We start from the raw sequence: 16387 nt of genomic DNA on the forward strand, positions 1-16387 counted from the left end.
TATACAAATGATTGTAGATATTGATTTCTTTCCATATATGGAGTTACCATATATGTGATGATATGAATTGATGCATGTGTATGCTTACGTATGGTTTGGAAAGGAGAGGTGTCCTTTTGACGCTTACGTCCTTGGACTACTACGGGAATATTATGGGATGTTTCCGGAGATGCCCTCTGGACACCTTCCTAAACTGTTGGATGACATATATAGGATTGTCTAGTAGTGTTTGGCTAGGATGTCCTGTTATGTCAGACCCTAATCGGAGGGGTATTGAGACCGAACGACCCGTGGTAGCAATGGGGATTCATGGGCGCTCAAGACCTGTAACCAACCCGTGAGAGGACAGGAATCACATTGTGGGGGCCATTTATTGGTAGGGTTGCATATGGTTAGACTTGGGCTCACGGGCGCTTAAGACCGGTAACCAACCCGTGAGAGGACGTGAGAGCTTCCCGTTTACCATATGTGGATGATCAATAGGGTTGATGAGTCCGTAGTCCGAGTTGGTCGGTGCCATAGGATACGCCGACTCTAGTGTGAAGGATACCGGAAAGGATCGTCGGGGACGAGGAATGGAAGTATCTGGATCTCGACTTGATGTAACCAAGTAGAAGACTTGCATTTGGCTAGGTATTACCCCGACATGCGCCGTATTTATACCAAATGGTTGTGAGAGAGTGTGTTGACTTAACCCCCGCCAAGGTTTGTCCCGAGGGATGAAGGACCCATTACCAAACGGCTGCTCAAGACCGGTGAAATGATCCGTGAGAGAATCCAAGATATCTTAAATGGTTGAGGATGTGAGTGGACTTTCCTAAAGAAGTACGGTGCTATGACTTAAAGCATGTCTGCCAATAGAGACCAGCATACTTAGAGTTAGATTCATTCATACATTGTTTGTCTCATATCATATTGCATTTATGTTTGTTCTGGAATTCTGCCATTTATGTTATTATGGATTTTAATCGCTTTACCGAGTTTCTTTGAAACTCATTCCTTTATTGTACAATGTTGTTAGACTATCCTGCAGTACGGAATACTATGACGGTCCCTATGAGGAAGCGCAAGGCGAAGAGACATATCTCCGGGGAAGGTGATTGCGGTTACCACAATTACTCTGAAGATTCCACGGGTGGTTATGCTCCGTACGATGCTTAGTCCGACCATTGAGTGGAAGCGTCCTTGTGCTATCTATGAGATCTACACTTACAAGGATGTCGTCTACAAAGTGGAGAATAATTTAGTTACCCAATGTACTTGCTACTGGGATTAGCTTTTATCTAGTTTATTCTTTCGAGCTACTTTTCCGCTGGATGTAAAGTGGGATTTTTGCTTCACTTTACTTATCTGTGTGACACTCTGATTATATCTATTATTCCGTTTCGTTTATGATTCATTCTTTCATTATTGGATCTATGATTTATCTTCCGCACTCTTGTTATGGTTGTTCATGATTATGTTATTGCTTATGTGGGAGGTTGATCACTCGATACCTGATCTTCGGGCTGTGGATCACACTCTCGGGTATGCCAGATAGGGTACCGGCTGGGAGGGCGTGACAGCGACCGTGCCTAGTCTCTTATGTTTACACTTATGAAGACATTTTGTATAAGACTGAGGAAACAATTGTTTAGATATTCATCTCGTCATTTATCCTTTTAAGACTTGGATTTGTAACCTTAACTATGATTTGATCTACTTTCCACTGCTACTGAGGGAGTGATTTCCGCTCACTCTCTTCCTTTCGGATTATATACATTGGTATCTCTTATTTCCGTGCTCTAATTATATTGTTTCTTATCCTTATCGTGATTTCATTGTTTATATGATATGACTTTGATTATATTATTGTTCATGATTGTGTTATCGCGTATGTGGGAGGCATGGTTGCTCGATACTTGATTTTCGGGGTTGTGGATCACATACCTGGGTATCCCAGGTAGGGTACCAACTGAGTGGACGTGACAGTTAGATCCTCTTTGAATACATCGAAAATGGCCGACGGCGGTCTGGCGATGCTTGATGGGTTACCCCTCAAATCCAACGGTCATCACCACTTCACCTAAACTCAGGCAGATCGCAGTCACTAGAACTCAGATTATGGTAACTAGTAATCGGATATTTTTGCGAATCGGATGATAATCGGATATCCGATAAATTCTCGGATTTGAATTCGAATACCCTTTAAAAATATCCGGCGGTTATCAGATCGAATTCGGATAGCGGATTTTCTTATCGGATTCGGATAGGGGTGTATCCGAACAGAATCCAATCTATTTACAGCCCTAATTTCTTTATGCAAGAATGAGTTTGAGGCTGCAGGAAGAGGAAAAACTGAGAAGAGGAGCAATTTCCAATTTTCCCAAGGTGTTTTATGTTTCGAATCTTTGCGAAAACTTCAAGAAAGGTTAGTTTTCTTTAATCCTTCTCTTAGTCACAATTTTGTGAGTACTTTGTCTCCTTTCCTTTTGAAGGATCTTGAAAGGGAAGCATGTTAGCTTCATTTCTTACTCCTCAATCCTTATTTTAATGTCCATTTCTAGTATAAGAATTATAGGTGCAATCCCTTGCTAAGGTTGACTCATTTTGACTCTCCAGGTCACCCACGGGGGATTTAGGACAACCAATTTGGGGCATTTTGATTTATGTCAAATTGAATCAAATTGAGGAAACCCTTATGACCGCTTTACTGCCAATCGGCTTTTCCCAAAATTTCTTTTCGTTTCGACTTCAAATTAAGGGCGAAATTATAACTTTTAGCCAATTTAGGTTAAAAGGGCGAGTTAGAACCTAGTTTTCTGTTTGGGTTTTTATGGGAATATTTTAAAATATTTTTCTAAACCCAAAATTAACTCCTATTTTTATTTTGTTAATCCTCTTGCATGAGTAGGGTAAATTATCCTTTAGTTATCTCCTTGTGGGAAGAAAGTATTGATCTTTGGAGAAAGGAATCTAGTTGGAAGGTGAGGAATAACTAACCACATTATATTTTAATTGATTGTTGTTATTTTATGTCTTTTGTTAAATATGAGTGTTGTAATTTATGTTTATCTTACTATAATTGAGTGTGATATTGTACAATAGGAAGGTAAAACTATTATTTATGATGTTGTTCGTTCCTTTAAATCTATTATTGTTGTTATGAGAATGGAATGTGAATGTATGTGAAGGGAGAGGGGGAATATTATTATTCTCTCTACCTTGTAGTTTCCACTAGGGCTGTGGGTTTCTCCCATTACCCTAGTAACCTTATGTGGTGCCATTCAACCCAATTGCATATTTGTTAGGAGTCTAGAAATGTTGGGCTAGGAACCCCTATGAGTACTATTACCCTTTCGGTAGGGGTATTGAAGCCGGTTAACCCGTGATGCTAGTGGTTGGGTCATGTATATCGAGCAGGCCCACTATCATCATAGAGAGGTAGGGTTGCATATAATAGATAAGGGCTCATGGGCACTCAAGACCGGTAACCAACCTGTGAGAGGACATGGAGATTATCCTGTCCATTATATGTGGATGACCACTAGGTTAAGGAATGTGATCCAACAGATGCCTCCCATTGAGGATTCCATTCATAGGTGGGAAGGTATTGAACCAACATAGCACTAGACATAAGGGGAGATATCCAGACCATTGTAGGACGAGACTGTATGACCCTGCACTGGGCTTAGGTTTGTCCCTGACACGCGTCAGATCGTATACAAATGGTGATGTGAGAGAGTGGTGACTTAATCTCCAACCATGGCTCGATGAGACTTTACCCAATAGCCACAGAGAACCCAACAGACGTGCTTGAGTGCCATGAGGGAAGAGTGATGAGACTGCCCAAAGAAGGCTGGTGTATGACTTAATGTGTGTCTACTTTAGAGACTACACTATAGAGTTAGGAACCTCATATCCTCAATTTGCATTTGTTTCTTTATATTATTAAATACATGTTTGTCTTATGATTTATGACATGGGAATTGTATGAATATATGATGTGATTGATAGTTACCTCACTGAGTTCTATGAACTCATTCCTTTATCTTGTTGTTTATTTAGACTGTTCTACAGGTTATGAGGACCCCTCTTTCGTTGAGGATCTCTTATCAGGTGGCTATCAATACAGTGAGATTGGAGAAGAAGTGGAGGCACATGATGCTTCCCTGTTCATGCTAGGACTGCTCATATGGAGAGTCTTTTCCTTAGAGTTTTGTTAGATTATTCCGTTGCAAACTTTGAATTGTCCTTGAACCTAGATCTTGTCGTGTATCACCCCCATGAGTATTTGGGTATGATCGGATCCGGCTGGGTGGGATGTGATAGGAGTAGTGGTTGCTCAACAGACAAAGTGAAAACCTTGAGGAGACTCTAGGTACCCTAGTGTAACATTCATGCCATACCAAGACAATGAGGCTTGAGATAGTGGCATGAGGTTGTAGGGTGTACATCCAAGATAGTTGTTGCTTGAGGATCTGCACTCCTAAAATGGCAAAGGGTGCTAGGCCAAGATAATAGATGCTTGAGGGTGGCATCCCCGACCATAAGTGCACTAAGTGTCACACCCCACCCAGCGGGATCTAGTCATACCCGAATACCGGTGGGGGTGATATTATGTACAATTCCACATTCACATCACACATAAGCATCATAAATAACATAGATAGAATATAAAATGTCATCCTAAGTTTAGCATACAATTTCTCCTCACCTCATTTATGGTTTCGATTCATTTGATGTTTTGAAGGTGGGATGTTAAACACCAATTCCACTCCATTTCCCTAACTATGACACAGACATGTTAGTGATCACATAGGATAATTTATTTCCCCCAGTTTGGTCCCAATAAACTCTTTATAGACACCAAATCAATTCAACATCTTTCACTAGTTGTTACAGTACCGACCACCTATATTGACCAGCAGGTTTGCTGACAGAAAGCCACTCTAAAATTTGAGGTATTTTCCTCCCCATTTCTAGTGGACTTTTCAATGAGTGTTCTTCACTATTTTTACCCTTTTTCTTATATAATTCCTTGGCCAATTAACCCCCAATTCCATACTTTAACTTGGGTCTCATTTCACCCCAAATCTTGGGTTTCAAACCCAACATCCCCTACCCTTGTTGAACTACCATTTCATTTAATTCATAGTTCATTCTAAGCCCTTAAAATGTGTAGGAATCATCACTAGGGAAAACCCTTTGGTTTCCCCATCTTTTTGCACGTATGGTTTACCAATGGAGTCATCCATTGCCGCACTGAACAAAAAAGTACCTAGGAAGACAGAGGGAAGAAAGGAGTACCTAATGCTGAGGTTCTCTTGGCAAAAATACAGCTCCCAATCCCCCAATGTGGCCAGCCAACTCCTTGGCTTGAGCTTCCCTTCTCTTTCCTCCTTCTCTACTGTTCCACAATGATTTTGACAAAGTGAAGGCTGCCTCCTGTATTAGGGTTGCTACTAGAGTGCTTGCCCTCCATTCTACCTTTTAACCTTGCCATTTTACCATCGACCAAAGAGGTCTGGTGGTCGATGGGGGTATCGACCGCCTTCATTGACCAAGAGGTCTAATTACATGTCAATGGTTCCCCTAGGCCTCGTGTGGGCTCCATACCTATCTTTGCTCATCCCTATCATTCCTTCACCCATTCCCCAGGGTTTCCTCCCTCCTTCATTGGGTCTCTGAATCTTAGGTTACTCCTAGGATAGGCTTTTACAATAAGTGACCCCCTTAGAATCATTGTTCCCGTTAGTTCTTAGGTTAGTCCATACCCCTCAAGTAGACCAAGATGAGGGATATCACAACTTATATAAATACAACTTTATTCTTTTACACTCAAAGGGTTTACTATTTTATTTTTCACAAATGAAACCCTCTCATGTTTCACGATCAAATCATGTGCAGCAACATCATTAAAGAGCTTAACATTGGGTCTGGCTAAGAGCTTATTCATGATGATTGATGTGACAAAGATGCGTGATTGATGAAAACACCATTGTATGTTTGTCGTACTCGATGCCTAATTCGTCCAAGAACATGTGAGCCGATTTACAGACTACCATGGCGGGGAAAAGCATACCACCAAGCCAAGCATTATTGAGGGGCTGATGGATTGTTTCGGCGATAGCTACGCAACCTAGAGTATCAACCGTATCAATCATTCTCCCTTCATTCTTCTTCCATTCAAAACTCCAAATGGAATAATCAAATTACTCCGTGTAAGCATTTATTGACAACTAGATTGTCAAATTCTATAGTTGTGATGTCACATCCACCCAACGGGTATCCAATCCACCCAAATACCCGAGGGAGTGATTCATAGTCACAAGGCAAATTTCATGTTAAATCACATACCACTCCACATCATAACATAATCATGAACAAACATCAATAAAAGAATCAAATGTTTAAAATAATAGTAAGTATCAAGAATAATCAAAGGATCCCAAACAATGCGGAAGCAAAGTCAAAACTGATACTTCCCAACTGTCCATCTGTCTGAGGATTATGGGCAGTACGCAAATTCAACTGTATTCTTAGCGCTTTTTGTAGGTTATTCTGAAATCAGGAGGTAAAACTCATATCTCTATCAGACACAATACTGACTGGCACACCATGCAATCTCACAACATTATCCACATATAACCTTACTAATCTATCCACAGTGTAAGTAATCTTCATCGGTTTAAAGTGGGTTGCTTTAGTCAATCTATCCACTATTACCGACACCGTGTCATTCCCTCTGCTTGTGTGAGGAAAACCTATAACAAAATCCATAGCAATGTCTTCCACCTCCAAATAGGTACTGGGAATGGTTGAAGAAGTCTGGATGATGGTTGTCTAATAGCTTTCACTTGCTAGCAAGTACTACACCTAGCAACAAAGTCTTCAACATCATTCTTCTTTATAGGCCACCAAAAATGTCACATCCACCCAACCAGTATCCATCCACATGAATACCCGAGGGAGTGATCCATGGCTACAAGATTTGGTTTCATGTCACATCACACACCATTCCACATAATAACATAATCATGAGCAAGAATAAATCAAGAGTCCAATATCAAAAGTAAAAGTATCATTAGTAGTCAAAGGATTTCAGAAGGATCTCAAACAATCAACGAAAATGAAGTCAATATTATATAAACATCTATCTAAAAATGGAAAAGGATACTAGGAAAGAATCAAACTCCTAAAGTCTACGTCAAATATTTGTCTTTAATTAAATAGTAAATATGAAACTCAAATGTCTCAATTTCACGAATAGTCTGTCTTCCTAAGCATAGGGCTAATCTCTATATGCACGGGCAACACATGCACACATGTCCTTGTGCACATCATCACTTTAGTAGTGCGTCGTACACATCGGTTGTTAGCTTCTCGTGATCTTGAAACATCGAGGCATTTGGATCTGCAATAAAATCTAAAACATAATTTCACGAGGGATGAGTTTCGAAGAACTCAGTGACTCAAATAAATATGCATATCCATCATTCAAAACACGGGATACTAATAGTTACATGCTGATAAATAAGAAGTGTCATGATTGGGCAAATGTGATGAAATAATGTTCCTATACTGTAACTAATGCATGTCTCTTTCTAGGTAGACACACATTAAGATATAACAATAGCGTCCCTCGGGTAGTCTCACACAAACTGCTCACGGAGTCTCACCGATCTTCAGCGTCACGACCGAAGTATAGGGATACCAATCCTCTCATTAACCATAGCTAGGGATTAGGTCACCACTCTCTCACCACACCATTAGCATGAGTATTGGTGCAAGTCATCAACTCACTCATATCATTCAAGCTTCATATACCTCCCCTTATGCATCTTACCTTCTTGGTTCAGTATCCTTACATATCCAGAGTCAACGTATCCTAGGGCTCCTACCAACTCAGACTATGCCTTCTCTTAACACTATGGGTCATCCATATATAATGGGTGGGAAGCTCTCATGTCCTCTCACGGGTTGGTTACTGATCTTGAGAGCCCATGAGCCCAAGCCTATTATATGCAACCCTACCAATAAATGACCCCCACAATGTGGTTGTATCTTTTCACGAGTTGGTTACCGGTCTTAAGATCCCACCACCCCACACTGCTTCCACAGGTCACTTGGCATTAATACTGTGAATTCCCACACCAACCCTAATCCGAAAATCTGTGTTGTAGGTTTGAAGACCCAAAGTCAAGGTAGAAGACAGCTGTGGACCCTCTCTATTGAACCCATTGGCTTTGACCTAGAACCAATGGAGATTGATAGTGAAGATCCCTTTTTGGAAACCTTGTATGATTTTGAGAGAAGATGTAGCCTAAATGATGATGGACTTGGAAGATGGACTTTAAGTACAGTGTTGACACCTTCGGAAGGTCATATGAAGGCAGGTAAGACCCTTCCTTAAGTTGGTTGAGGACCCAAGTGGTGAATTTGGATTTTGGGAACCAAATTCAATAGTTTTGACCTAAGGCCTTGCCTTGGTCAATCCAATCGACCAAGGCAACCGGGACAGAATTGTCTATTTTGGGGATTTTTAGGTTTTGAACTAAATCACACCACTTTGCCTCTTAGCCTCTGGAGAACATGAGAAGAACTCTAGAGCTTCCTCCTCAAGCCCAAAATTGATTCCAAGCATCCAAGCGAAGTTCCTCCAATGATCTTCTTCTATAAGGTTAGTATTTGATCCTATACTCTATTGATCTACTGTCTCTACTTTCCTAATATTTGCTTTGATTGTGGAAGGTCTTACACTACTGTAATGACCTGATCTTAGATCCTCGTAGTCTTAGAGTGAATTCCCATTCACTCTATTCTCTCCATAGATAATACAGTGTGATTTCAATGTTTTGATCTAGCATGAGACCATGATTTATTCTTACTTATGTTATTTGATTATAATCTATGTTAGATCTATTCCTAGGTTGTTTTTTATGCATGATCTAGTGTTTTCTTATCTTTAGAATGAATCCCCATTCATTCTACTCTTTCTGTGAGAATTTGCGGATCAAGCCTATTAAGTGATTTATTAGATTTCTATTCCAATGACCTTGTTTGATGTTTAGATCATCATAAATAGTCTCTATATGTTATTTGAGAATTTTCCTATTAATTTTGGAGTGTTCCGATGTCATTCGAAGAGTTTCCGACCAAAGTTGGAAGTTACTATCCGTACACACAGTAGCTTTGGTCGATACAATCGACCAAGGCAATCGACCAAAGGTGTTTGTGACAACAACTTTTCTCCGTTTTAACTCCATTTCATCTCCGATCATTAGGGTTTGTTCCTTATACTTTCTACATGTTTGTTTAGGGTTATTTTGGTGATTTTGGACTTTCTCTTTGATCTTTTACTTGGAGTTTACGAAGTTGACTATAAGGTGAGTACGTTCACTCACAATTTGTACAAATATATGTTTTGATATGTTAGGACCTATGTGTTAGCTAATATAGTTACACTTTTTTCTTATATTGTTATACTTCTATAATACTAGTAGGCTATTCATGATATGATTTTCATACTTGTATTGAACATGAATGATATTATTGCTACACAATCTGTTCGTCCTCTCAACCGGATGTACCTGCAAGAATGAGCTCGATTGGGGAGGTCGAGTGTCACCTCCAACGATATAGTTAGGAATCTCTCCGACTAAGGAAGACAAGAGAGCAATGAACAATAAGATTTAGAATAGTGATTGCTCTATTCAGTGTACGAAGTTCCTCTTTTCCTTACTCACCTTTTTATAAGGTTCTTTGTACTTCTGAGTGTTGGAGTTCATCTCAAACCTGATCTTTGTTCGGACTCCAATACAAACTCTACTAGTAGAGTTTATCTTAAAGTAGAGCAGATCGGTGTGTATCATTCTACGATTAGGAATCTAACACGCATAACCGCCACTTGTCATCCAAAGTTTTCTTTATGAACCGACCATGGTTTGATTACCAGGGTAATCTGACCATGGTTTGATTTATAATATGGTCCAACCAATATTGGTTCGAACTTGGTAATTTACTCCTTTATCAGATATGATTGTGAGTTGAACGATATTTTGATATTTATGGAATCATGATGTGTTGTGATTGCCTAAGTGTGGTTGTGGATTGGGAAATGCCCTTTTGGCGTTTCAATCATAGGACACCAGTGGAGGTGGTATGGGACGCTTTCCTATGGTGCCCCTTGGCGTTTTTCGTAACTACTGGATGACATACCTAGGATTGGTTTAGATGAGTTTGGCTAGGGAAAATCCTATCATATCTGACCCTATCGAAAGGGGTATTGAGACCAAGTGACCCGTGGCAGCAATGGGCAACCCGTGAGAGGACACAATCACATTGTGGGGGCCATTCATTGGTAGGATTGCACTTACTAAGCCTAGGCTCATGGGCACTCAAGACCGGTAACCAACTTTGTGAGAGGACATGAGAACTTCCCATTTATTATATGTGGATGACCAATAGGGTTGAGAGTCTTTAGTCCAAGTTGGTTGGAGCCATAGGATGCGATGACTCTAGGGGAGGGAGGTGCTGGAATGGACTGCCTAGGCACGGAAGGGAGGCTATCATACCTAAACGGACTATCTAGTGCACGGAAGGGAGGTATCCAACTCGGAGTAGATGTGACTCAGTAGATGACTTGCATTGGGTATAACCCTGACACGCGCCAGTACTCGGACCAATGGTGGTGAGAGATAGTGTTAATATAAACCCTAGCCATGGAATGTTTGAGAGGGATGCCCTGACCCAATTACCTTTGGAGAACCCAAGATATCAAAATGGTTGAGGGAGAGTGATTTGAGACCTACCCAGAGGAGTATGGTGTTTTATCTTAATGCGTGTCTGCCAATAGAGACCAGCATACTTAAAGTTAGAAGCATATTTGCATCCATCGTCTCATATCATTGCATCATGTTTGCTTTGAACTTCTTGTAGTTGTTTATTGTGATTGAACTACTTGCTAAGTTCTGTTGAGCTCACCCTTTAGGGGATATGTTTTTAGATGACTTTGCAGGTTTGGAAGAGATCCTGTGCACCAGTACGAAGGACCCTTCCTTATTGATGCAGCTGCGGACACAATGGGAGAAGCTAGTGACCAGTGGTAAGACCCGTACATCGGTGTGGACCACTTTGATGGCTCCTATTGATAGTAGGAGACATCATCTTGTTCGCCATTGGGATCTTGAGATAGATGCTAATCAGAAGATGCAAGTGCATAAACCCTTGGCGAAAAAGACAAAGATCGAAGAAGAAGAAGATGAAGAGCCTATGGAAGATTTAGAATAGTTTTATTCTTTGTTCTTCTAGACTTTTATTTCTATGGACCACTTTGATGGCTCCTATTGAAAGTAGGAGACATCATCTCGTTCGTTGTTGGGATCTTGAGATAGATGTTGATCCGAAGATGCAAGTGCATAAACCCTTGGCAAAGAAGACAGATCGAAGAAGAAGAAGACGAAGAGCCTATGGAAGATTTAGAATAGTTTTATTCTTTGTTCTTCTAGACTTTTATATCGGTTGTAATAACTTTAGAGCTACTTTAGAGTTTTGATTTACTCTTCCACATTATGATCTATAGAGTTATTTTTCCGCTATACTTTATAGTTATTCATTGTTTGGCATCATTTTATTTTGCATTCTGATTATATTTCAAGATTATTTCTTTGATTGATTTCTTAATAAAGTTAAATGCTTGCAAAATAAAAATAACCGCAAGCGCACGGTATCGTGTAGCTAATGGGTCGATCTCAAGGAGATATGCTACTTTATAATTAACCTCTTAATGATAACGCGAGAGTGCAATGATTCAAATTTGTTAACTAATTAATTAAATTAAATGAGCGATCATAATCCATACATCTAATGTGATCAAATTGAGACTACAGATAATACAAATATAACCAAGGCATAAATAAAAGGCAGAAAAAAATGCAGAAAGGAAAATAACAAAGCAATAAAAGTAAAAGGGAAACCTTAACCAAAGAGAGGCACGACTATAGGCATCTTTGATCAATGACCCAGAGGGAAGGGAAAACTAGAAATAAATTCTGAAAGTAAATCCTAAATTAAGAATATGGAGGGGTAGATAGAAGCGGGGAATGGAGGGGGGGGGGGAGAGAAGATTATTGAAGAAGGTTACTTACTTGCATCTTTGAACTTCAAATAATAAAAAAGACTTGAATGAACGATTCGAATCTCAACCAACCCTAACAACCAGATCTAAAATGATCTAGATCTGCAATTGCTAGACCCAGAGAAAAACGAATCCTCAAACTTGAAACTTGAAACTAGAACTTGAACTTGAACTTGAAATTGCATTACATAGAAAAATTAAACCTAAACATTCAATCTAGAAATTAGAATCTCACAAAAGCAATCAAAGAAAGCTAGAGAAAGCCTAAATAAAATAAAGAGAAAAGAAAGTGTGCTTCTCCTAAGCTCTAAAAACACGTTCTTCCTTGCTAGAGTATGCTCTCCTTTTATAGAGTTTGAATCAAACTCAGAGTTCTTATTTGACTCAACCAATGAGGGTTTTGGCATACTAATCGGATTGACTTAGAGAGATCAAATGCACAATTCCACCATTGGATTTAAGGATCAAGAAGTCGTGAAGTTCTCCTCCAAAAAGTAGCTTGATCGGACACCGGATGACCATTAGGTGAAGGGCTTGATCGAAGGCGGAAAGAGACACTCAAAAATGAGATTTTTCCTCTTTTTCCTTCTTTTATCAAGTCCCAAATAGGAAAAAAAATATTGAAGCATGCAAGGACTCTTTTTCTCCATGTTCTTCTTTATTTGTAAAATATTTTGGAGTTGGCCCATAATCACATCTCTAGCCCATCATTCTCCAGATCTGGCCCATTTTCGCTCTTGAGAATTTGAACGGACCTCTAGACGTGTAAAATTGCATGTTTCATACCCAAAACTCCAAATGTTTGTTTAAATCTTGAAAAGTCCTAAAATCTGCAAAACAACATAAAACCCAAGGTAGCTCCACTCTAAGTGTGTAAAATGCATGCTTTATGCCCTAAGATTCACACATAAATGTGCTCATCATTAAACATTGATTATTCCCTTGCTTATGATTGTGTTATTGTGAAATGTGGGTATGTGTTTCCCCCTAAACTTAACCATGGGACTTGTGGATCACACCTCCAGGTATCGCGGTTAGGGTACTGGCTGGGGGAATGTTACAAATACCCCCTCCGATAAGGTAATGACATGACGGGGTACCTAACCATGTTTTATCTAGACAACCTAGAAATGCCACATATGCTATATGGTCCTTCTAAGTTTCCTAGGGCAATGGTTGCTCCACAACCCCAGATCAAGTCATTTTTATTCCGATCCAACAATAGCACTTGTAATTCGGGAAAACAAACATAGCTACAAGTATTACTTTAGATCATTTTGGCACAATCTTAAGTTCTAGCTTCATAATGGAATTTAAAAGCAATTTGCTAAGAGAATCTAGATCTACCTCCTTTTGCTTGCTCTTTCTACTAAGGGCATCAACAACAACATTGGCCTACCCAAACCGATACTGAATATTGAAATCATAGTCTTTTACCAATTCTAACCACCTACGTTGCTTCATATTTAACTCCTTTTGGTTGAAGAAGTACTTCAAACTCTTATGATCCATGTAGATGGCAATCCGTTCTCCACATAGATATTGACACCAGATCTTTAATGCAAAACTTATCATGGATAACTCCTTGATCATGAGTTGGGTAGTACTGTCAAAACACAACCTTGGCTAATCTTTGAAGAGTTAGTATAGACTGTCAACCCACTAGAGTCATCTAGTACTGTCAACACTGGGGCATGAGTTAGTCTCTTCATCAACTCTTGGAAGTTCTTCTCACAAGCATCATTCCAAATGAACTTCTCTCCTTTTCTAGTACGCTTAGTCATTGGAGCGGCTAATCTAGAGAATTTCTCGATGAATGTTACGTAGTATTCGACCATTCTCGGAAACTTCTGATTTCAGTCAAAGTCTTAGGTCTATCCCATTCCGCAACTTGCCTTGAACTCAATAGGGTCAGCTTGGATTCCTTCCATTGAAACTAAATAGCTAAGGAAAACTACCTTTGATAACCGAAATTCGAATGAACTCCAAATTAACTCCAAATTCGGGTAAATGTGAATTTTGGCATACAACTTCTTTCACTCTTAGCCTTTCTAAAGCAAAGCACCTTGACTTTAACATAATACCTGTCACATCCACCCAGCCGGTACCCTAACTAAGATACCCGAATGTGTGATACACAACCCCGAAGATCAGTTCATAGCAATCATCCTCCTACATTCACAATAATATAATCAAGAACAAGACTAAATCAAAGTATAAATATTATAAATGGAGTAATCAAAGAATGGTAGAAAGATTATAATTCAAATCATAGTGTGGAAATATGATACCAAAAGAATAATCAGAATATAGAGTGTAGTGGAAAATCACTCTATAACTACAGCGGGAACTAGAACTATCTCAAAAGGAATTACAACTGAATAAAATCTAAGAACAAGAATAAAACTAAGTCTAAACATAGGTCTCTTCCTGTCACATCCTCCCAGCTGGTACCCTATCTGGCATACCCGAGAGTGTGATCCACAGCCCGAAGATCAGGTATCGAGTAATCAACCTCCCACATAAACAATAACATGATCATGAACAATAATAATAAAAGTGCGGAAGATAAACCATAGATCCAAATAAGGAAATAATGAATCATATATAAATCAGAGTACTAGATATAATCAGAGTGTCTAAATCAGATAAGTAAAGTGAGGCAAAATCCCACTCTACAACCAGCGGAAAAGTAGTTCTAAAAGAGAATAAGCAAGACAAAATCTAATCCCAGTAGCAAGTACAATGGGTAACTAAATTGTTCTCAACTTTATAGACAACATCCCTATAAGTATAAATCTCATAAACAGCACAAGGGCGCTTCCACTCAATGGTCGGACTAAGCATCGTACGGAGCATAACCACTCGTGGGATCTTCAGTGTAATTGTTGTAACCGCAATCACCTTCCTGGAGATATGCCTCTTCTCCTTGCGTTTCTTCGTAGGGGCCGTCATAGTATTCAGTACCTGCAGAATAGTCTAACAAACATTGTACAATAAAGGAATGAGTTTCAAAGAAACTCAGTAAGGCAGTTAAATCCATAATAACATAAATGGCGGGATTTGAGAACAAACATAAATGCAATATGGTATGAGATAAGCAATGAATGAATGAATCTAACTCTACATATGCTGGTCTCTATTGAGCGGACATGCTTTAAGTCATAGCACCGTACTTCTTTAGGAAGGTCTCAATCACTCATCATCAGTTGGTAATGGGTCCGGCATCCCTCGGGACATTCCATGGCTGGGGGTATAGGTCACCACTCTCTCACATCACCATTGGCCTAAGTACCGGCGCATGTCAGGGTTAAGCCTAGCCAAATGCAAGTCTTCTACTTAGTTACATCAAGTCAGATCCAGATACGTCCATTCCTCGTCCCTGACGATCCTTTCCGGTATCCTTCACACTAGAGTCCTCATAGTCCCTGACTACGGACTCATCAACCCTACTGGTCATCCACATATGGTAAACGGGAAGCTCTCAAGTCCTCTCACGGGTTGGTTACCGGTCTTAAGCGCCCGTGAGCCCAAGTCTATCCATATGCAACCCTACCAATAAATGGCCCCCACAATGTGATTCTTGTCGTCTCACGGGTTGGTTACCGGTCTTGGGCGCCCATGAATCCCCATTCTACCACGGGTCGTTCGGTCCTCAATACCCCTCCAATTAGGGTCTGATATAACGGGACATCCTAGCCAAACACTACTAGGCAAGTCCTAGATATGTCATCCAACAGGTTTAGGAAGGTGTCCGAGAGGGGCATCTCCGGAAACATCCCATAATATTCCCGTAGTAGTCCAAGGACCGAAGTGTCAAAAGGACACCTCTCCTTTCCAAACCATACTTAAGCATACACATGCATCAATTCATATCATCACATATATGGTAACTTCATATATGGAAAGAAATCAATAATTACAATCACTTTGTATATAATTGGTAAGTAAATCATACATGAGTCAATTCAATATGAATAAGTAATGCTACTGTAATCAAGGTTATGCAACAGTAATATATCATTGTAAGAATATAATTAAGGAAACAAATCAATGATATTCAAATATAGAAACTAGATTCATGCTATCTATGTTGTTAAAGAAGTAACCATCCTTACCTTTTATAACTCGCAAAGGAATCCTAAGAAATCAAGTAAGATCTTGGCAAACTTGAGAAGGTCCTAAACAAGTGTATACAACATATTAGGAAAGATCCCTAATAGAAAAGATACCAAAACATCCAACACAAGACTAATTCTCGAGTTGCCG

Source organism: Hakea prostrata, chromosome 5 (assembly GCF_041222555.1).
Source record: "Hakea prostrata isolate BN-2017 chromosome 5, UWA_Hpros_2, whole genome shotgun sequence".
In the NCBI taxonomy this organism is placed as follows: Eukaryota; Viridiplantae; Streptophyta; class Magnoliopsida; order Proteales; family Proteaceae; genus Hakea; species Hakea prostrata.